Genomic DNA, 22713 nt, shown 5'->3' with positions numbered 1-22713 from the left:
AGCACTTTTCTGATCAACACAACAGCTGATCACTAGACCTTAAACTGTCATCTGTTGACAGTTGAATGAATCTCTGACTTACTTCACGTTTTCTGTTTACAGATTGACTTATCTCGATATGGTTTCTGTATCTAAGTCTCTTTTTTTTTTTAAAAAAAAAAAAAAAAGTGACTTACACCACTGTAAATTTAACCCGTCCACTGTTGTTGGCTGCAAAATTTAAACTTTTTTTTTTGTTGTATGCATCTTGAATTTGAAAACGCATAGGATTCTCGTGCAATTCTCTTGCACATAATATTTGTATAGGTTTACCTGGAAAATACAGTTTATTGTTATTTGTGACAGAGTGTTTATGTAGTTTACACATTTCTGTTCAATTTTACATTTGTTACTCTGCCACAAATCACTGCATATATATGCGATAACATTGTGTAGTTTGTTAGGCAACTCCGTGTAAATTTTCATTACCAGTTTGATAAGAAGTCTAGTTTTGCTTCGAACTTACAAATATATTTATTTTATTTTACTAGAAGCTGGCGCAGAAATAGCGCCATTAAGTGATCATGAAATGTTTAATTTTTTTTCGTCTGTACACTCAGGGTTGAGACATCAGTACTCCTCTTCTATCTCCACTCCTCGTTCATATTCTGCACATGTAGGATGTGAGTATTTTTCCACTATTATCTTCGTAGCAGCTTAAATCAGGCAGTAGCCTGGTACCCACTGCATTCATCAATGCTTATGGATTATCGAAAACTACCTCTACCTTACAGCCTGTAAAAGAAGAGAGAAAAAAAGAAATGTGTGTCTTTTTTTCTTAACTAATAATTACACATAACAAATTAGTATTATTTAGAAACTTTTACCCTCCAAAAAACTGCTGTCAATATTTTTTCCTTGTACTAGATCTAGCAATTATGGTCTAAGCCAACATCACTCTGATTGTTTATTATTTGTTTATTGAGAACATTTCAGATACAGCACGTGACCATATTACACTGAAAGCATCAACAATGAAAAGAACAAAAGTAAATATTATTTAGCAACATATGTTCTGATGGTAGACCGAAAGGCGTACTCTGTGGAATAATTTACTGTTTAATTTTTTCCCTCCTGAATTTCAGCTGGGTTTTTTTCGTCAAGACTATGTGAATTATACATAAAGAAGTGACATTTTCGTGCGCCCCATTATATATCGGGACTGGACCTACAGTTTAAAGTGGGATCCGAACCACTAGGTGCCTCCACCAGGCATCGAACCCCTTCATTACAAGGCCACGGGAAGGAAAAAAATTACATTGATTATAGTATCAAATGAAGATACGCATGTACATGTAAATCCATTCCCCGATTTCTGTTGACATTGAATTTGAAGGAACATTTGCTTTAGGACAGTATGGAGGTAACAGTCGCAAAGTACGCCAATTTTAACAACGGCTAACTGTGTAGATTTATGCACATGAAGTTGTTACCCAAATTAGCGTATATATCTGAGAATGACCACCCCTATATAAAACAAGGAACATTCCTGGCTTACATAGAGAAATGACACACTTTCTAACGGTGTTTTTCTAGAACACCTGTTCTAAATGCACTACTACCACCGGTAAAAAAAAAAAAGGTAAGGTGCTCCCCTGTGCATAGCACCACGCCATGAAGGCGTATAGGGGGAGTGGGGGTAACGCCCCACACTTTCTTGATCCGGTCGTGAGTGGGGGTGATGTGATCAGCATCACGCCCCTGACCGCCTTTACCCCCCAGGGTTTCCCCCAGGTACCCATGTTATTCGACGCTGGGTGGGCGCCGGGGCCGCTTCCATCGTTAGAAAAGTTCCCGGATTTGAACCGGCCGGGGATCGAACCCGGAATATTCTCAAATAATAATACGAGGGCCACTATTTATATTTTGAGCCTTGGCAACACTGATTGAAGTTAGGCGCGATTTGACGTTTGCACGGAATCGTCTGGCATTAATGACCATAACGTACTTCAAATGTTTTGTCAATAGCTTGATTTGTGTTGTTTATGTTGCCTTGGAGATTGCGCGACAACAATAAAATGGGATTAACTCGTGAACATTTTCGTGCGATGATTTTTTACGATTTTCGACGTGGATTATCAAGACAAGAGTTCATCGATCAACTTACTTCCACATTTGGCGATGAAGCCCCATCCTTTGCCACTGTGAAACGCTGGTATAACGAATTTAATCGTGGCCGCCATTCGCTCACCGACGAGATTCGCGAAGGTCGTCCAAAATCAGTTGTTGTTCAAGAAAACATTGATGCTGTGCAAAACCTAATACTGCAAGATCGTCATGTGACATACTGTGAGATTGAGACAACCATAGGCATTAGTTCCACCAGCATATATAAAATATTACATGATCATTTAGCTGTGAGAAAGGTATGTTCTCGTTGGATCCCACACAATTTGACAAAAACTCAAAAAGACGCTTGCGTCAATTGGTGCAAACAAATGATCAATAAATACAATCGTGGTGCTTCAAAATACTTATATAAGATTGTAACAGGTGACGAATCATGGATATATGCATATGAGCCGGAACGTAAACAGCAGTCGACTGTATGGGTGTTTCAAGATGAACCCAATCCAACAAAAGTTGTTCGCGCTCGAAGCACATCGAAACAAATGGTCGCCTGTTTTTTCGGGAAAACTGGTCATGTGGCAACTGTGCCTTTAGAGGAACGTAGAACGGTCAACTCTGAATGGTACACAACAATTTGTTTTCCAGAGGTCTTTGGTCAAATACGGAAAACAAACAAACGCCGTCGGATCATTCTTCATCAAGACAATGCCAGCTGTCACACATCTCTTCTAACAACCGACTTTATGAACAGTCAAAAAATCGAATTGATGGGTCATCCGCCGTACAGTCCTGATTTGGCACCCAATGACTTCTTCTTGTTCCCGAATGTCAAGAATAAATTGCGTGGACAACGATTTTCGTCGGCGGAAGACGCCGTTGATGCGTTCAAAAACCATAATATGGAGGTGTCTCAAGAAGATTGGAAAAAGTGTATTGACCATAAAGGAGAATACTTCGAAAAACAATAAAGCAGTTTTCAATGCCAAATTCCTGTTTTTTCATTCTTAGGCTCAAAATATAAATAGTGACCCTCGTAATGTAACCAAACTGTCAATAATAAACACAGTTTGCAAATAAGAACACATCACGAGCTCCACTAGAAACAAGCGCATTTCGAAATCCAGCCAATAGCATTGCGTTAATTGATTACAAAGCCCTCTAGAGGAAATTCCAATCACTAGACAAACAAGGGAATAACACTCCACGACCCTATAACACTAGACAAATGCCTCAATCTATCGATTTCAAGTTGTGCAGGAAAGACAAATAGAAGCGAATCCAAAACATTTCAACATTCGTAATAAGAAGATATTGATGCTATTTTTTCTTTACAGAGTGCACTTGAGTAAGTACTCGCAGATCAACTTACATTAATCACTAAAGACAGTGCCTCAAAGTAAAGTTTATTGATTCATTGTTTTGGTTTATTTTACTTCGCATTTCTGCCACTTTCGGCAAATCACGATTGATTGATTGATTGACTTGCTTTATTTTACTTCACCTTTTGTGCCACTTTTGTCTAAGTTGCGAAGATGTGAGTGATGAAATGTTGAAATTGATGATTACACTCACAAACACCCATGCCCAGGCCACGATTCGATCCCGGGACCCCTGGCGTAGTAGCGCGATGTGCTAACCACTCCGACACTGGGGCCGGTTAAAAACAAAGTTATACGTTTGTGTAAGTACTAAGGCGGGGTACATAAAAAGCACAGCGGCCATGCTCCAGAAGTAATTCTAAACAGATGTAATGCTAGAATTTGGAACATCGTAGTTGTTTTTCGAAAAAGAAAAAATATTGAATAGTCTCTGCTGTCGCAAGACAAAGACCAGCGGCACCTTAAGTTACAAACCGTGATGTAGTCATGAAGTGCACGAGTGTCAAAGAACGAAATAAAATCTTAAACACGAGCCTGGCTGTAGTTCTTGGAACAAGCCTCAACTTATCATGTTCGAGTTCGGAGGAAGAGAGTTGTATTTACGTAATTAATTTTGAAATTCACACACCTTATGAGAGAAAACTGTCGAGAAAACTTCGCGGCAAAGAGCAACTACTTTCCCCCTCTTTTTGTTACATACGGTAGCAAGTTGTACATTTTAGAGATTGCCTCTTTCTTCAAAGTTAGAGATTTTATGAAACCCCATGGTCCCTTGCCTTTGAATTCAGATTTCGGAAACTGTGCAATTTAAGCACAAAGGATGTTCAGGTGGCGCATGGACGTCCGAGCAGAGAGAGCAAAGAAATTTACCTTTTCTGGTACACGTCCCACTGCTGGCATCTATCGTGCGAATTCTGAACTAAACGGGAAGAAGGTTCACCTTAATACATGGAAGTTTCAACGGCTGAAGAAACGAAATGCATATTAAGAATCAACAAGTAAAGAATGTGTAAAATGAATCCCATTCATTGTTCTATATGGAGTCTTACGAGTCTCATATATCGTATATCTTAATTCAGTCTGTAGTTTACCCTAGAATTTCAGATTTGATGGATTTTGTAATCAAATAATTCCAGGTACTATTCGCGTGGGGAGAAACGTCAGTAGTTTTGAACCCACTTTAAACTAATTTCCTTGCCCATCATAGAAGCGGACTTGTGTATATATATATATATATATATATATATATATATATATATATATATATATATATATATATATATATACACACAAGTCCGCTTCTATGATGGGCAAGGAAATTAGTTTAAAGTGGGTTCAAAACTACTGACGTTTCTCCCCACACGAATAGTACCTGGAATTATTTGATTACAAAATCCATCAAATCTGAAATTCTAGGGTAAACTACAGACTGAATTAAGATATACGATATATGAGACTCGTAAGACTCCATATAGAACAATGAATGGGATTCATTTTACACATTCTTTACTTGTTGATTCTTAATATGCATTTCGTTTCTTCAGCCGTTGAAACTTCCATGTATTAAGGTGAACCTTCTTCCCGTTTAGTTCAGAATTCGCACGATAGATGCCAGCAGTGGGACGTGTACCAGAAAAGGTAAATTTCTTTGCTCTCTCTGCTCGGACGTCCATGCGCCACCTGAACATCCTTTGTGCTTAAATTGCACAGTTTCCGAAATCTGAATTCAAAGGCAAGGGACCATGGGGTTTCATAAAATCTCTAACTTTGAAGAAAGAGGCAATCTCTAAAATGTACAACTTGCTACCGTATGTAACAAAAAGAGGGGGAAAGTAGTTGCTCTTTGCCGCGAAGTTTTCTCGACAGTTTTCTCTCATAAGGTGTGTGAATTTCAAAATTAATTACGTAAATACAACTCTCTTCCTCCGAACTCGAACATGATAAGTTGAGGCTTGTTCCAAGAACTACAGCCAGGCTCGTGTTTAAGATTTTATTTCGTTCTTTGACACTCGTGCACTTCATGACTACATCACGGTTTGTAACTTAAGGTGCCGCTGGTCTTTGTCTTGCGACAGCAGAGACTATTCAATATTTTTTCTTTTTCGAAAAACAACTACGATGTTCCAAATTCTAGCATTACATCTGTTTAGAATTACTTCTGGAGCATGGCCGCTGTGCTTTTTATGTACCCCGCCTTAGTACTTACACAAACGTATAACTTTGTTTTTAACCGGCCCCAGTGTCGGAGTGGTTAGCACATCGCGCTACTACGCCAGGGGTCCCGGGATCGAATCGTGGCCTGGGCATGGGTGTTTGTGAGTGTAATCATCAATTTCAACATTTCATCACTCACATCTTCGCAACTTAGACAAAAGTGGCACAAAAGGTGAAGTAAAATAAAGCAAGTCAATCAATCAATCAATCGTGATTTGCCGAAAGTGGCAGAAATGCGAAGTAAAATAAACCAAAACAATGAATCAATAAACTTTACTTTGAGGCACTGTCTTTAGTGATTAATGTAAGTTGATCTGCGAGTACTTACTCAAGTGCACTCTGTAAAGAAAAAATAGCATCAATATCTTCTTATTACGAATGTTGAAATGTTTTGGATTCGCTTCTATTTGTCTTTCCTGCACAACTTGAAATCGATAGATTGAGGCATTTGTCTAGTGTTATAGGGTCGTGGAGTGTTATTCCCTTGTTTGTCTAGTGATTGGAATTTCCTCTAGAGGGCTTTGTAATCAATTAACGCAATGCTATTGGCTGGATTTCGAAATGCGCTTGTTTCTAGTGGAGCTCGTGATGTGTTCTTATTTGCAAACTGTGTTTATTATTGACAGTTTGGTTACATTACGAGGGTCACTATTTATATTTTGAGCCTAAGAATGAAAAAACAGGAATTTGGCATTGAAAACTGCTTTATTGTTTTTCGAAGTATTCTCCTTTATGGTCAATACACTTTTTCCAATCTTCTTGAGACACCTCCATATTATGGTTTTTGAACGCATCAACGGCGTCTTCCGCCGACGAAAATCGTTGTCCACGCAATTTATTCTTGACATTCGGGAAAAAGAAGAAGTCATTGGGTGCCAAATCAGGACTGTACGGCGGATGACCCATCAATTCGATTTTTTGACTGTTCATAAAGTCGGTTGTTAGAAGAGATGTGTGACAGCTGGCATTGTCTTGATGAAGAATGATCCGACGGCGTTTGTTTGTTTTCCGTATTTGACCAAAGACCTCTGGAAAACAAATTGTTGTGTACCATTCAGAGTTGACCGTTCTACGTTCCTCTAAAGGCACAGTTGCCACATGACCAGTTTTCCCGAAAAAACAGGCGACCATTTGTTTCGATGTGCTTCGAGCGCGAACAACTTTTGTTGGATTGGGTTCATCTTGAAACACCCATACAGTCGACTGCTGTTTACGTTCCGGCTCATATGCATATATCCATGATTCGTCACCTGTTACAATCTTATATAAGTATTTTGAAGCACCACGATTGTATTTATTGACCATTTGTTTGCACCAATTGACGCAAGCGTCTTTTTGAGTTTTTGTCAAATTGTGTGGGATCCAACGAGAACATACCTTTCTCACAGCTAAATGATCATGTAATATTTTATATATGCTGGTGGAACTAATGCCTATGGTTGTCTCAATCTCACAGTATGTCACATGACGATCTTGCAGTATTAGGTTTTGCACAGCATCAATGTTTTCTTGAACAACAACTGATTTTGGACGACCTTCGCGAATCTCGTCGGTGAGCGAATGGCGGCCACGATTAAATTCGTTATACCAGCGTTTCACAGTGGCAAAGGATGGGGCTTCATCGCCAAATGTGGAAGTAAGTTGATCGATGAACTCTTGTCTTGATAATCCACGTCGAAAATCGTAAAAAATCATCGCACGAAAATGTTCACGAGTTAATCCCATTTTATTGTTGTCGCGCAATCTCCAAGGCAACATAAACAACACAAATCAAGCTATTGACAAAACATTTGAAGTACGTTATGGTCATTAATGCCAGACGATTCCGTGCAAACGTCAAATCGCGCCTAACTTCAATCAGTGTTGCCAAGGCTCAAAATATAAATAGTGGCCCTCGTATTATTATTTGAGAATATTCCGGGTTCGATCCCCGGCCGGTTCAAATCCGGGAACTTTTCTAACGATGGAAGCGGCCCCGGCGCCCACCCAGCGTCGAATAACATGGGTACCTGGGGGAAACCCTGGGGGGTAAAGGCGGTCAGGGGCGTGATGCTGATCACATCACCCCCACTCACGACCGGATCAAGAAAGTGTGGGGCGTTACCCCCACTCCCCCTATACGCCTTCATGGCGTGGTGCTATGCACAGGGGAGCACCTTACCTTTTTTTTTTACCGGTGGTAGTAGTGCATTTAGAACAGGTGTTCTAGAAAAACACCGTTAGAAAGTGTGTCATTTCTCTATGTAAGCCAGGAATGTTCCTTGTTTTATATAGGGGTGGTCATTCTCAGATATATACGCTAATTTGGGTAACAACTTCATGTGCATAAATCTACACAGTTAGCCGTTGTTAAAATTGGCGTACTTTGCGACTGTTACCTCCATACTGTCCTAAAGCAAATGTTCCTTCAAATTCAATGTCAACAGAAATCGGGGAATGGATTTACATGTACATGCGTATCTTCATTTGATACTATAATCAATGTAATTTTTTTCCTTCCCGTGGCCTTGTAATGAAGGGGTTCGATGCCTGGTGGAGGCACCTAGTGGTTCGGATCCCACTTTAAACTGTAGGTCCAGTCCCGATTAGCCTTTCTGTGCATGAAGGGGACTTAAAAATAAGCTCAAAGTTATTTTTATGTTCCATATTTTTACATAATTAGCTTTCACCACATATTTTAGTTATTTTTATAATAGTTTCGATATTTTCAAACATTCGACATTTTTGCCACATTCATGTTATTACTACATTTCAGGTTCCCCTTCTTGTGTTAAATTCCTAAGTTTTTCGTTCACGTGTATTCTATTTTGTACTCGCTGTTTATTTTAAATCTTGACAATAGACAGCCGGTTCGCGTGGCGTAGTGGTTAGCATACCGCGCTATGGGTTTGAATCCTGGCCTGGGCATGTAGGCCTAGAATGTAGGCCTATCTAACACTTGCAAAGCTCTGATAATGTGGTTAGGTTGCTTGACTTAAGTTAAAAAATAAACATACATTTTGTGTGTAAAAAGTACTAAATAAGCACATATTTCGAACAATCATATCATTGATTGAATTTCAGTGAAAATATTGGAAAATTTCACTTTGGGAATTACTGCCCTATGCAACAGTCAATTTCTGTTCAAATTTCCTTCTCGTTTTTACTTTTAACATGAAGTGAATGTTCTAAAAACTTGGGGTTCTAAATGTGGTGTAAAAATAGAGTAGTAACCTTCCCACAAATATGTTTAAATTCAGCCCTAATGACTAGGGAAAAATTTTCGGTCTGGAAAACCTGGAGAAGTTAGTGAATTTCGTTTTTACAAATTTGTAGACACACTGTCGCATGGTCTTCCAGTAATATTTATGAATTACCCCCCATACGTAATAAATTCTAATAATTCTCTGAATGCTAGTGGCAATGGTATACATTAGCGTGCTATCTAAATTGGACATTATCCATTGCCTAGTGCTTTTAACTATACTTATTCTAAGTTTCGAGACAAGTGTACAAATTTATTTTTGCCGGTGTTGGAGATCGAGTTATGTAGTTATTCGCGTTGTAATTCTTAGTAGGTTTCAAGGATAGTAATAAGCATTAGATAATTTAATTTTTGTTACCTTAGACATACTACGAGTTTTTCCCTAGAAGAAATGGCTCCGCGGAATTTCCTGTTTCCTTTCTTTAAGGCACAGTATTTTCAGTATGCTTTTCAAAGTTGCAAGTGACTTTCGAAAATTCTTTAGAAGCTTTCTACCGTTGGCCACCAAACAAAGGTACAGGGTATAAGACTCACCTTCTGTTTTGCGGCTTGACTAATTGGATGGACCCAAAGCCTTTTCTGTTTTATCATTTTCTTCTAACGCCAATACTACCAAGTCCGTCGTTGAAAAACTCTTAAACATTGTAGTTAGAACAATAGACAGGCGCTTTGTACCAGAAAAATTGGCGTATACTGCCAAGCATCCAACACCTGACTGACAATGATCGTACCTTGACCAGAGAGAAGCCTGAGCGCTAGTGTGAATGAAAGGACACGTATTTAGGGTGGGTGGGGGTTCAAGGGATCCAGACCCCCTCCTCAAAAGACTTACCAAGTACTAAAATTAAATAATCAAAATATAATTGTGCAGCATTTGTTATGTAATCGGTGGTTATTTGCAAGGCAAGGAATTGGGATCATTCGGCGTTGAAGGACAGATTATGCACACTCCTACTTATGATAATATCCATAAAATATTAATCAGGAACTTTACTTCTCGTCATTTGAGTCCAACTCCTTTTTGTCATTCAATAAATATTCAATTCTTTATCTATTTGACATTAATTTCCTTGCCAGGGCGGTTGTTTTCATACAAATTTTGGCAATCTTCACTACACGTAAGCTTGATAATGGATAAGTATTGTTACGTATCTGTTCTTTTGCCATCTTCTTTCCTATTCATGTAATAATAATACAATATTAGTTAATGTACATATCTAGTTAATATTATTTAATTTTAATTATATATAATTATTCTATTATTATTATTATTGAGACACTTGGTCGAACACCCCCCCCCCTCCCCCCGAAATGTATTTCTAGATACGTGTCTGACTCTGAGTGTGACCTGAGCGTTGATGTGAATCAGACCTTACTCTGCATGTTAATAAATTCTATGCAAATGTTCCAAACAGTGCAAAGATGTGGCAAAACCATTCAGTTTATTTGGGTCAAATGTCAAATCACATGTTAATATTCCAGGCAATTCTTATGTTGATGTAAGTGAGAGTGGGGGTAATGGTGCACACTCAAAGGGAGATGCGCGTATTGAGTTACTTGTTAACAACTAAAAAGTTTGAAATTACGCTTCACTTATTCAGTATCTTGTGATGAATTATTGCTCACAGCAGTGACGTGTACAATGTAAGCTACCGAAGCATTGCTTCGGAATGCAATAACGTAACAAATTATGTCATTATAATCACACGATTATTCAATAATATCTAGATAAAACTGTTCCATTTCTTCGCTACACATAGAACAAATACCAGTCCCTGCAGGCCTGCACTGAGGTTGAGCTGAAGCGATTTCCCTCTCGCATCAGTTCGGCAGTGGCAGACAGTTGCGCGCGCACCTCAAGGTCACAGGCCGTGTGCGTGTATTTCTGCTACAAACGAAGCTAGCATCGGACACGGAGTTATTTTACTCTGTACAGAGACAGAGAGAATGAGCCTCATAGACAATGTTACATTGAATTCTGGTTTAGGAATATTAATTATAGGTACATTATGTGAAATGTGGCAATGTTCGCAATTACCCAGCATACAGTGGTAATGGTGAACACATTTGATATTACATAAAAAAATATGCTATGTATCAAGTTTGGTTACTTCTTAAGAGGTGGACTTAACTTAAAGACCAAGAAAACCTACATACCATTTGGAAACAACAGTATTGTATACTTGAAGATGATATGAATAATAAAAAAAAGGCAAAATATAAACCTTGTCGGGCAATAAAACATAAGACTAACAGTTCAAACAATCACAGTTTATACATCTCATTATCTTTACATTATCGTTAATGTCAATCAATATACTTGCTACATAATTATTGTATATTTTTAATAGAGAAAATAAGGGAGAACTTTCATTTAACATCGCGAGATAATGGCGAACACGAGGATGACAACTTTTCGCCATTGCCCCAAAACTCGAAATTTATTTTATCCAGCAATTCTGAAGTTACAACCGTCCGTATTCAATGCAAAAAATACAGAAACTACCTTCTGATTTCCTACTTTTTAATTTATATGTGAATGAAGTTAATGTATCTTCTACTTGTAACAAATCGCAGAATCACAAAAAAAACCTCTTTCACTACTGAACAACGGCTTCTACAGTAATAACTATACAAGAGAAGTATATCCAGTAGTATACGAAACATAGTAGCACCAATCAAGCCTTCTTGAAGTTTGACGGAAGCTTCATACTTGTGTGTTCAAGAATACCCTGCGTTCACCATTAACCCACTCTCCCTTATGTGCAATGAAACCAGAGTTTCTTCCAAATATTACAGAGGTACCCTTTTTCTATACGGATCTTCTGCCCTGGTTTCATTGGTGTCGACATGAACTAATGAATCATGAAGGTCCATGGAAAACCACAGAAACCATAGTTTCATTATTATGCCAGTGGTACAAGAAATGTAATTGTGTTAATAAACAGACTGAGATCGGAACATTTGTGTACTAAACAACATTTATGGAAAATTAAAATTACGAACAGCAACAAGAGATGTGAATGTGTCTGGGAAAAGTGCAGACGTAATTTGCACAAAGCACTACATAAATCAAAGCTGCAGTTTACAATAAATTTGGCAAGTTTGGTTGTGAATGCAGATGTTCGACTGTTTGTAAAAATACGATTGTAAAGTAGCAGCGGGAAAATAGATGGAAACAGTGCTTTCTTTCTAGGAAGAAAGATTCCGGTTCTGTCCAAGTGGGTTTGTTATTGTTATTGTGTTCATCGCAAGAACTACTCAAAATATTGTGGTGTGTTTAATAAATGATTGTGCATGCATTCAGGTAACGGCACACATTTAATTGATTGATTGATTTGGTTTATTTTACTTTGCTTTTCTGCCACTTTTTGCTAATCGCGAATATGAGGATGAGTGATGATATGATGAAAGAGATAAATGGACACTTGCCCAGGCCGAGATTCGAACCTGCACACCCTGGCGTCGTAGAGCGCTGTGCTAACCACTCCGCTACGGATTTTAAGGTGCAGGACATTTCCAAAAATATAGCTCTTTTGATACCGATCGTTTGAGATACGTATTTTAGAACATGAAATCAAGCAAAGTCCACACACTTTGTTGCACTTTTTCGTGAGATTAGCACATTTATCTCCTTTTTACCCCCTCTTTGATGCTTCATCATCTTTTCTCTTCCTTATCTTTCATGTTTTGTTAAAAAAAAAAATGGACAGAAAAATAAAGGATTTTCACTCTTCTTGAGCAGCTACATAATATCCTATAGTGTCATTTTGTAGAGCAGACGGAGAGCTATGAAATGGTATAATATAATCATTGCAGCCCCAATAGTTTCCAAGATAATGTAGTTCCTCGTATAAGGATCTCATGAGCTCAAAACGTCAGCGACTTACATTCGAAAACATAGAAATGTTAAACGTAATCCAGTACAGCAAGTTGTTTGAAACCCAGTATTTCCTAAACATTGGTGACTTTATCTAATTATTACTTATTGAATAAAGAATGTATGTCAATGTCATTGGTTTAGACCTGAATAAAGGCATTTATCAGCACCTTTTTTTTGCATCTTTTTCAAAACATTTTTAGAACCTTTTTTCCCTTTTTCTGACCATAATTTGCACCTTAAAATCCCGTCCCTAGTTTATTCTCACGTACAAAAAGGTGCCGTTGCGGCGTGTCCATGGGTACCGCCAGAATAAAGGCACTGGTTGTAAATATATATATATATATATATATATATATATATATATATATATATATATATATAATATATATATACGTGTGTGTGTGTGTGTGTAAAACAATAATGTACATACGCTGAAATAAGAGGGGAATTCGTGGACAAACAGGGTTAGAAAGTCGTTAGGTTCAAACAAATTGATTGATGTGGTTTTGTTTTACTTCGCTTTTCTGCCACTTTTGGCTAATCGCGAAGATGAGGATGAGTGATGATACGAGGAACACTCACAGAGAACACCCATGCCCAGGCCGAGATTCGAACCTGTAAACCCTGGTATCGTAGCGCACTGTGCTGACCATTCCACCACTGTCGGCACGAAACAAATGTCTGAATGAATATTTATTATGAATAGAATTAGATTGTTCTGTGAAATGCCACAATCAAATTTACTAAATAGCTATAGGTCTTTTCCACTCTTACGGCGGCCGGTCCTAGTTCTGGCAAGGGAAGCGGGGAGCGGGAAATACGCCGCAGACCAACCAGACAACAGCAGTGGCGCAGAGAGACGACGCGGGGGGAAAAAGTACTACGTGAACCTCAATCTACTGGCTGCTGGATTGGTCGCTTCCCCGCTCCCCACTTTCCTTCATAGCACTAGGATCGGCCGCCGTTAGAGTGGAAAATACCTTTAACATCTACTTGTAGCAGATCTCTTTCAAGAACGTACGAAGAGAATGAAGACGGAGGCAGAAGTCCGACAATATCGGACAACAAGAATGCATAGAGGATCGTTGCGGATTTAAGCGTTGACTAGAAAGGCAAAGAGAAAATTAAAGGTTGTTGGGTCAATATAACCTACATTTATTTGTCGATTATGTTGAACTACCCATATGACATAACTACGCTGCCCCGGGCCACTAAATAAATAAATCCGGGCTTATGGGCAAAAAATTGTGGTTTCAAAAATATTTCACTTTGCATGGAATCAGGCTTATACGTAGATTTGTTTGGAAATCCTAGTAGAAAATTCTTGGGCATAATTCGAACCTAGGACCTAGAGGCGTAGCCAGAATTCATTTTCGGACATGGCCCATCATTGGATAATAACAAAAATAAGTGTGTTGCAAAAATTTGAAAGTAGTAGGGAAATAGCCTAACAAGTTCCTGTCACTATGTATATCAATTGTGCCTACTACGTACACAATATACCACTTCACTTAATGAATCTATTGTACACATTGAACTGGCGCAGCAGAAAATTTCACAACCCAATAGACACTATCTATTTGCCTCATTTTCGAAATTGTAAATCGGAAGATTTCGTTGCAGAATGATTACTGAATAATAATGCATAATGATAACAGTTTTGGATTCAGCATCCCAAAATTTCTGGAAAAAAAAAGAACCGACGCAGACATTACAGTAATCATTTTGGTCGCATACCTGCGTAATTTAATTACACGTCGGCCTATGTGACAAAGTCGTTAGCTTATCGCGCTACGAAGCCACTGTCCTTTGCATTGCTTTTCTGTCACTTATGGCAGGATCAATGTTTGCCTGTTGTAACAGTTCTCAGTTCAATAAATAACATTCGGCGCCCAATATGAAGATAAAATATAACATTGTCAAAGTTAGTCTTTCGGTCGAACATGGCTTTTGAAAGAGGTGGGAGCTCCTGGCGCGGTCCCTGCAAGTAGCGAACTAAGTTTTTTCGAAACTAGAGCTAGGAATAGAAAACTATTTTCGGACAACCATGTCTGAAACACGCTTGAATGGTCTATCGATGATACCTATAGAGCACCAGCTGGCTGAGACATAGAATTCGCTAGTGCCAAAGGAAAAAGTTTCCTTCAATTAATTATGTTTAACAACTATAGTTATTTATTGAATAAATTAGAAGAGGATACAAACCTACGTTTTTGTAGTTTTATTATTTTAATGGCTGTATTAGCAATCAAAATTGTTTCCATTTTAAATTTTTCCATACTAAAAAGAACATTGCATGTAAATTAAAAAAAAATCATATATCACAGACCTACAAAGGTACAAAATATGAGGTCAAATCTTCAAAGCATTTCTTTCCTAATACTTATTATATTTAAGATACGGCAGTGGCGGCGATTAGGGGGTGCATGGGGGCAGTTGCCCTCCCACGTTTTGCCAGTTTTTGCACCCGCACAGTAACGGCGATCTAGGAAGGCAAAGACAGTTTACTTTCTGTTGGTGTTGGTCTAAGATACTAAGCGCACGAGTAAGAAATGGCAAAAAGTTTAGGGACAACTACCCTCCCTAATCGCAGCCACTGCCCCTCTTAATGCTAAGCTTTGTCTACAAGAGAAAGTAATATGTCTTTCCTCCCAGTTTTGGCACACAATTTGCCGCTACTGGTTTCACGATATGAATGTAATTTAGTGTCGTATTTTTTAAAGGTTTGCTGTGATCGAGTTAGCTTGAAAGATCCCATTGTTTATTTTATAATTTCATGTTTTACTTAGGATCATACTGATTTTAATTTCCCGTTTCTGCGTAATGACGAGGTAGGAGGCGTTCGAAAGAAAGCGGCAACCGCCCAGGGTGGCAAAATGACTAGCGCCGGCCCTGAATACATGCTCTACCATATCACCCCAGATTTTACAATTAGGCTAGCATCGATTTAAAAAAATATATAATGGGTTGGTTATTATATGCACGTGATACAGAAAACACACAAACATTAAAAAAAACCACAATGTAATCGTTATTTTAAAAGAATTGAAATTTCCAATAAGCGAACTCCAAATAATAAAAAGGACGTAAGGGGGTCACCCTTTCTCAAGACACCAAAATGTCAACGTCACTTCCACGTAGTACACCCTGGACTGTATTTTACAGACTATTGAGGGGCTGGGTCTGAACCCGTGTGTTGTGCTGTCCATATGTGTTTGTGATTGTCCCTTCCTTTATTCCATGTTATCATTCAGCCTCATCTTCGCGATTAGCCAAAATTAGCACGAAGAAAAATAAATCAAATCAATCTAAATATTAATAAAATATTTTTTGCATTGAATTTGAAAATTCAGGAGCCAGGTGAAAATTTTCAGGCGGCAGGGCGACCTGTATTTTTCTACCCTGAGGGGGGCCTATCGGTGAGTTGAAATTTTCCGTTACTTTGGACTACAAGGTTGCAACTCTACAGTTGTACTTCTAGCTGTAGCTGTAATAATATCATAGCGTTGTTGCTTACAACTAATATCTCAATAGCATTTCTGATCTTCTCTTTGTTCCACATTTTCGGATCTGCCCTTTCCGCTCAAAAAACCTAAGGTACGGACCTGATCGAGACCGATCCTAGGTTCGATTCCTTGGCGAGACATCAATGTGCCTTTGACTACTTGTCCACTCCATTATCCATCTTCATCGTCACGATCAACCCAGAGAATTAACCCTAGCTTTTACCCGTGCTTACTTACTTACCTCACAGGCCCATACTAAAATCAACAAACCATTTTCTTATCGAATCACTGTTTTCTTTGTTATTTATATAAGTATAGTTATGTATTAATTATAATCATTAGAAGAATTAGAATAATAACCAATTATTGCATGAGTGTCACGTAACATTCACTTAACCTAAAAAAAAATATTAATTTTTCATCAATACTTTTCTTGTTTATTTAGATACAGTTATAAATTATAATAGTAACAAAAATGGCAATCATTACCAACCAATTGTACACTTACACTGGCAGAAGCGTCATGAAGAACACATCCAAAAGGGGTATCAAGTGAATTTTGCCTCCTACCTTTATGTTTTTATGAACAAAGTAATACAGAAACATTTCAAACACCCTAGGGAACAATGTAATTTATTTTCAATTTTTTATAAAAAAAAATGTTGACAGTTCAAAAATCGAAAAACAAGAAGTTGTGGGCCTGATACTTCCCCGTCGGGTAAGCTAGAGTTAAGAAAGCGACGTTAAATCATTAAACCACAGTTTCATGTTGCTTCCGATGGTCTCAAAGGAGAATTCAAAGCAAATTTAACTTTTAATGAGTTATAAACACCAGTATATAGGGTGTCTCATAAGTAATAGCGCAAACTGACACAGGTGAAAGTGCACAATAATAGAAGCAAAAAGTCTCAGTAAACATGGGTCTGCAAAAGAGCAGTTTTCGAGATAATCGCGAATGTGTGATTACAAGCCGCCACTGACTTCATTGTTTGTAAACGTCGTTCTAGTTGGTAAAATGCTAATAATGTGTGGGTACAAGCCGTCATTGATTGCATTTTGTAAACACCGAGTGCTTTACTCCTTGCGCGTTCCGAGGTTTGCTCTTTGTTTACAAAACAGAACATTTCCGAGAGGTGGCTTTGTTATCAAACAGGATGGATACAATCAGTACACAGTCTAATCGTACTGTGGGAGTCACTTTTCTTACTGTATTATTAGCATTTTACCAACTAGGACGACGTTTACAAACAATGAAGTCAGTGGCGCCTTGTAACCACACATTCGCGAATATCTCGAAAATGGCTCGTTTGCAGACCCATGTTTACTGAGACTTTCTTTGCTTCTATTATCGTGTATTTTCACCTGTGTCAGTTTGCGCTATTACTTTCGAGACACCCTGTATAGTTCATCGAAAGGCTCATCTTCCAAACATACCAAACCAGCAGAAGAGAATACAACCCTTCTACTGGAGAGAATAGAAGGGGTAAGTTGTAGGGATGAAGGGTGAGACAAAAACGGATAGACGAAGCTAAGGGAGAAGACACAAAAGAGGGGAATAAGGACTACTAAAAAACTCTCAGGTAAGAATTTTTTTATGCCTACAACGGCATCTTATACGAGGGGACCTTGGAGGTAAGATTGCCCGTTAGATGCGTTTCACGGAGGGGTCAGGGACGTTTGCCCATTTGTAAAGCCCGAAAACAAGTTCTCTCGGGAGGGACAAAAGCGTTTTCTTCATCAGAAAAGAATCCATTAGCAACGGTTTGCTAAAGTAAATGTTTTTTATGCTCATTTCGCTTCCTGGCAACGACCATAGCTGTAGCCACGGGGGAGGCGTCCAAGGTTGATGCCGAGGACCTGCCCGAATGCATTTTTGGGTATGTTTCACTAGGTGGAAAATTGGGACTTGCTCTTGGTTGATTTTCACTCAAGACCTGCATGTGTGTATGGTGAATTTAACATGGGTTTTTAATGAAGTTTCTGCACAAACGTGGAAAAAAAAATTCAGCACTATCCACAAACCAACACCACCGTAAAATACACGCTTTGGTATATTTTATAGTAACTACTTTCTACTAGGGATAGCCACAAAATCCGGAAAGCGGATATCTGGATTCCAAATTATCGTATATCCGTTTCGAATGCAACGGATAATCCGAATAGAACAGATTTGATGAAGGATTAGTAGGGAAAACGTACAGTGAAATACGAAAATTACGAGTAAAAGAATATGTGGATGGTAAAACGGATAAAATATAAAACTGTCAGGATAATGCACACATTCTATATGCGTAAAATTCGGATAATTCGAATATCGGACATCAGAATATCCGGATAAAATTTTATCCGAATTTGGCTATCCCTACTTTATACGTCATATTGTCTACAATTACAAAAGAAAGAAACAGGGAAAATACTAAAAGTATTCCAGACGTTTTGCAGAACTGTACTCCTGATTACTTTTGAATACTTTGACCTGAAAATCCCGAAAAAAAATGCAAAACCAATGAAATCAAACTACGAGTGAAGGTATTGAAAATTTTGGGAATTTTGAAAATATGTTTAAAAACCTGAAAGGGCAGGGAAATATCCTATGTCTTTTTTTTTGTTCTTGCCAGAATTTGAGAATGAAAATAAATTCCAGCTTGTTGGTGCGAAATATTCTGTACAAAAATATTTTTGTAATTTGTGTTTCTACATTTATTGTGCACAAGGTTGAATAAATATTGAATGAATGGTAATTGCAGTTTACAACATTTAATGCGAGGCACCACTATGTGCCTCCACCTGGTATCTGACCCGGGAATTTAGCATTTGGAACTTGCCTGTTAACATGTTGAAGCATCACAGAATAATCTGGAAATTTATTTTTACAATTTGCCTGGAAAAGTTAAGTAATTTGTTTTGGCATAATGAGTGGGAATCCTGTTTCAGTACATATTCGCTGCATACTAAAAGTGTTCTTTTATGTACACCGCACGTATGAATCGAAGAAGCACGTGGTGCAATTGTTCATTCTCTAGGTATTTTGTATCAGTTGATTACTACAGGATCAGATTTAGCTGTAACTAAATTTTCAAAAAGAGTTTTAAGTTTCGTATTTGTTTCCGACATAGTCCAAAACAACGGAAGCTAATTATTCATAAACAAGGAACGGATTTATATGTACCTAACATATTAGATATGTAAATATATACATATACAGTGCCGGCGATTAGGGGGCCAGTTGTCCCCCTAAACCTTATGTACCAAGGAAAAGTTCTTGCCCCCCCCCCCCCCACTTCCCCCCATAGTTTTGGAACCCAATCGCCGCAATTGTACATATAATTAATTATCTTAATAAAAAATATGGACTTATAATTGTGGAAAATGACAATTTCCATTAATCAAGCTGCTCACGTAGCTAAATACAATGCGTTCAATATCGCATGAAGTAATGCAAGGATATTAAAAACATGCAATGGATTTCATCACGAAAGCTTGAGCTTGCATCCTCTATTGTTGACAACAATGTTAGAATAACTGGTGTGTTGAGTATTGTCAAGATTTGAAGTAAACGGAGAGTACAAAACAGAATACAGATGAACGGAAAACCTTTGGCATTTAACTCAAGAAGGTAATGTGTAGTAACAACATGAATATGAATTCATGTCGGAAAATGTTCGAAATTATGGTAATTACTGATCGGCCACTGCCTTGTCAAGTGCTGAACGAATGTCCAAAAGCAAATTTAGGGATTCTGTTCTACTTGCGATAGCTGTGGATTTGCCTACTTCCGAAATTCAGTGTTTCTTACAGTGACGATTCTTGCACATATAGGGGCACCAATGTGTGGGTGGAAAAGGCGGAACATTGGTGCTGAATTCTACCCAGAATTCAAAACTAGTGTTTACCAATCTCTAAGAAACTAACGAGACTCTTTATTTCGAGCCATTTATCTTTTGCATAATAGTGCAAAGTGTTCCATAGTCTTTGTTTGCGAAATGTCATTATTCATGAAAGGGTATCAACCAGTACAAATTTAATGGCGGATCGCATTGGCCCATGTCTGGCTCTCGAAAAGCGCAACAGTGAGCAAGCACATTGCTTCTATTTTGAAGTGACATTCTCTGTGTGTAGAGACTAGAGTGTTACAGTGAGAGGATTTTGCTCGAGCTCCAAATGGTTCGCACGAACGACGCTAGATAGCGTACTGAATTGAGAACTTCTCCGCTCGAGCGAATAACGCTCGAACAGGCAAAGCGAGCGGTATACACTCGAAACCCAGTAGCACAAGCATAAGCGTAATTTGTGTGTGGTAGTGGGCCCTCATGTATGGATCATCATCATGAAGTAAAAGACTCAGTGAAATTGAAACATAAGTAAACATAGTCATTATCTCCATGCTAAAATGTAGTTTAGTCTGTCTTACCAATATAGTGAGTGATACATGAAAATGAAATAAATGATTGTGGACCGAAACTATATCGTACAAGGACGGATATTTTGCATGTATGTGTCTACGATTATTGTCGCATTAAAATGATATTCCATTGTATAAGCTCGAACAAGTACGAGCGAGCGAAAGTGGTCCCATGCAGTTCTCTAGTAGAGACTTTAAGAGCACCCTGTGGCCTGTGTTTCTGGCCCTGTATAGGAAAAATAGTTTGGTTGCCTCAATTTTAAGCAGTTTCTTTAAAGAATATAGTTTCACATAAGGACTTTGTAAATACAGATATGGTCTAGTTATTAATGATAAGTTTCAAGTCAAATGATGTTTTGGTGGGATGTAACTTGGATGCAGATTATATTAGATTTTAAGGGAAAAGAGGGCTGCAGTTAGAAACCCATGAAATTCACCCGCGAGAAAGAATCCTCGCTGCGCCAGTCTGCACGTGAGACTCGGTGTCGTTGTCGACCGGGAAAACCGTCCCGTCGAAACGGTTGCCGGTGACACCGGGATCGGTTCAAACGTTTCGGGGTTTCGAAATCTGCAGCATTTCCGTGTACCATGTGAAGCTACTGTGCATACACACCAGATACCACTACTATGAGTGGAAACAGCGGAACTTTGCTTTTACGTAGAATTCCCACTACTAGAATAACAGTAGGTGGATAAGGTGGTACTTTGCTTTTACGTAGATTTCCTCACCAAAATAACAGAGGGTGGGGATAACGGGGCTTTGCTTTTACGTAGATTTCCCCACCAGAATAACAGTGGGTGGAAAAAGCGGAACTTTGCTTTTACGAATAATTCGCACTAATAGAATAACAGTGAGTGGAAAAAAACGGGACTTTGCTTTTACGTAGAATTCCTACTACTAGAATAACAGTGGATGGAAGAAACGGGATTGCTTTTACGTAGAATTCCTACTACTAGAATAACAGTGAATGGAAGAAACGGGACTTTGCTTTTACGTAGAATTCCCACTACTAGAATAACAGTCGGTAGAAAGGACGTAATTTTGCTTTTACGTAAAATTCCCACAACTAGAATAACAGTGGCTGGAAAATCCCACTACTAGAATAACAGTGGGTGGAAAAGGCGGAATCTTGCTTTTACGTAGAATTCCCACAAGTAGAATAAGAGTAGGTTGAAAAGACGGGACTTTGCTTTTACGTAGAATTCTCACAAGTAGAATAACAGTAGGTTGAAAAGACGGAACTTTGCTTTTACGTAGAATTCCTACAACTAGAATAACAGTGAGTGAAAAACGGGACTTTGCTTTTACGTAGAATACCTACTAATAGAATAACAGTGGGTGGAAATGGCGGGACTTTTCTTTTACGTAGAATTTTCACTACTAGAATAACAGTTGGTGTAAAAAAAGAAAAGGACTTTGCTTTTGCGTAGAATTCCCACCTGGCCAAATGGTTACCGGTCTCGTCTTTGATGTAAGTGAACCCCGGCTTCGATCTCCGGTGGGAGCTCTGAAACTTCGGTGTTGGGCCAGTATGGTGAGACGCCACTTCAAAGATGAAGGAGCGGTCTACAAAGCGCTAACCACACGTCACTCAAAGGAGAACCGTTTTGACAGACCTTAGTCAGCAAAGAGTTATCACATCACCAGCTGTCTCAAGCTTCGATCATAAGTGAAATTTGGGAGAGTCAATGAGACGAGAGTAAAGATCAAATAAGAGAGAACCTATACAAACAGCTGCGTAGCAACTTAAAAAGAGATGTTTCCGAAATATCATAAGTATAAATTTTCCTTTCATTTTTTTTTTTAAAGTTGTGTTAATACCATAATTATTTTGTAGCCTCCCCTCATAATTTCGGTTTTTCATTATTTCGAGTTTCCCATGTTTTGCTGTGGTTTTGCAATATTTACGTGTTTCACTGTTTTCTATCCAAATATTCTCTCCTACAAGATTTCGGTTCCTTTATCAGTGTACTTC

General features: G+C 38.4%; 1 long non-coding RNA gene across 1 annotated transcript in view; it reads right to left on the bottom strand.

Annotated features, from left to right (window-relative positions):
* Positions 1-205: 205 nt before the first annotated feature.
* The window catches only part of LOC145990246 (uncharacterized), a 172185-nt gene continuing 149677 nt past the window's right edge, over positions 206-22713 (bottom strand). Inside the window, exon 3 of the long non-coding RNA XR_014441951.1 lies at positions 206-774. This is a non-coding gene — a long non-coding RNA (uncharacterized LOC145990246). The remainder of the gene's footprint in view (positions 775-22713) is intronic.

This window comes from Lepisma saccharinum, chromosome 7, assembly GCF_977018435.1.
Source record: "Lepisma saccharinum chromosome 7, izLepSacc3.1, whole genome shotgun sequence".
Lineage (NCBI taxonomy): Eukaryota > Metazoa > Arthropoda > Insecta > Zygentoma > Lepismatidae > Lepisma > Lepisma saccharinum.
The sequence above is the reverse complement of the archived record's forward strand: the minus strand, read 5'-3'. Positions and strand labels throughout refer to the sequence as shown.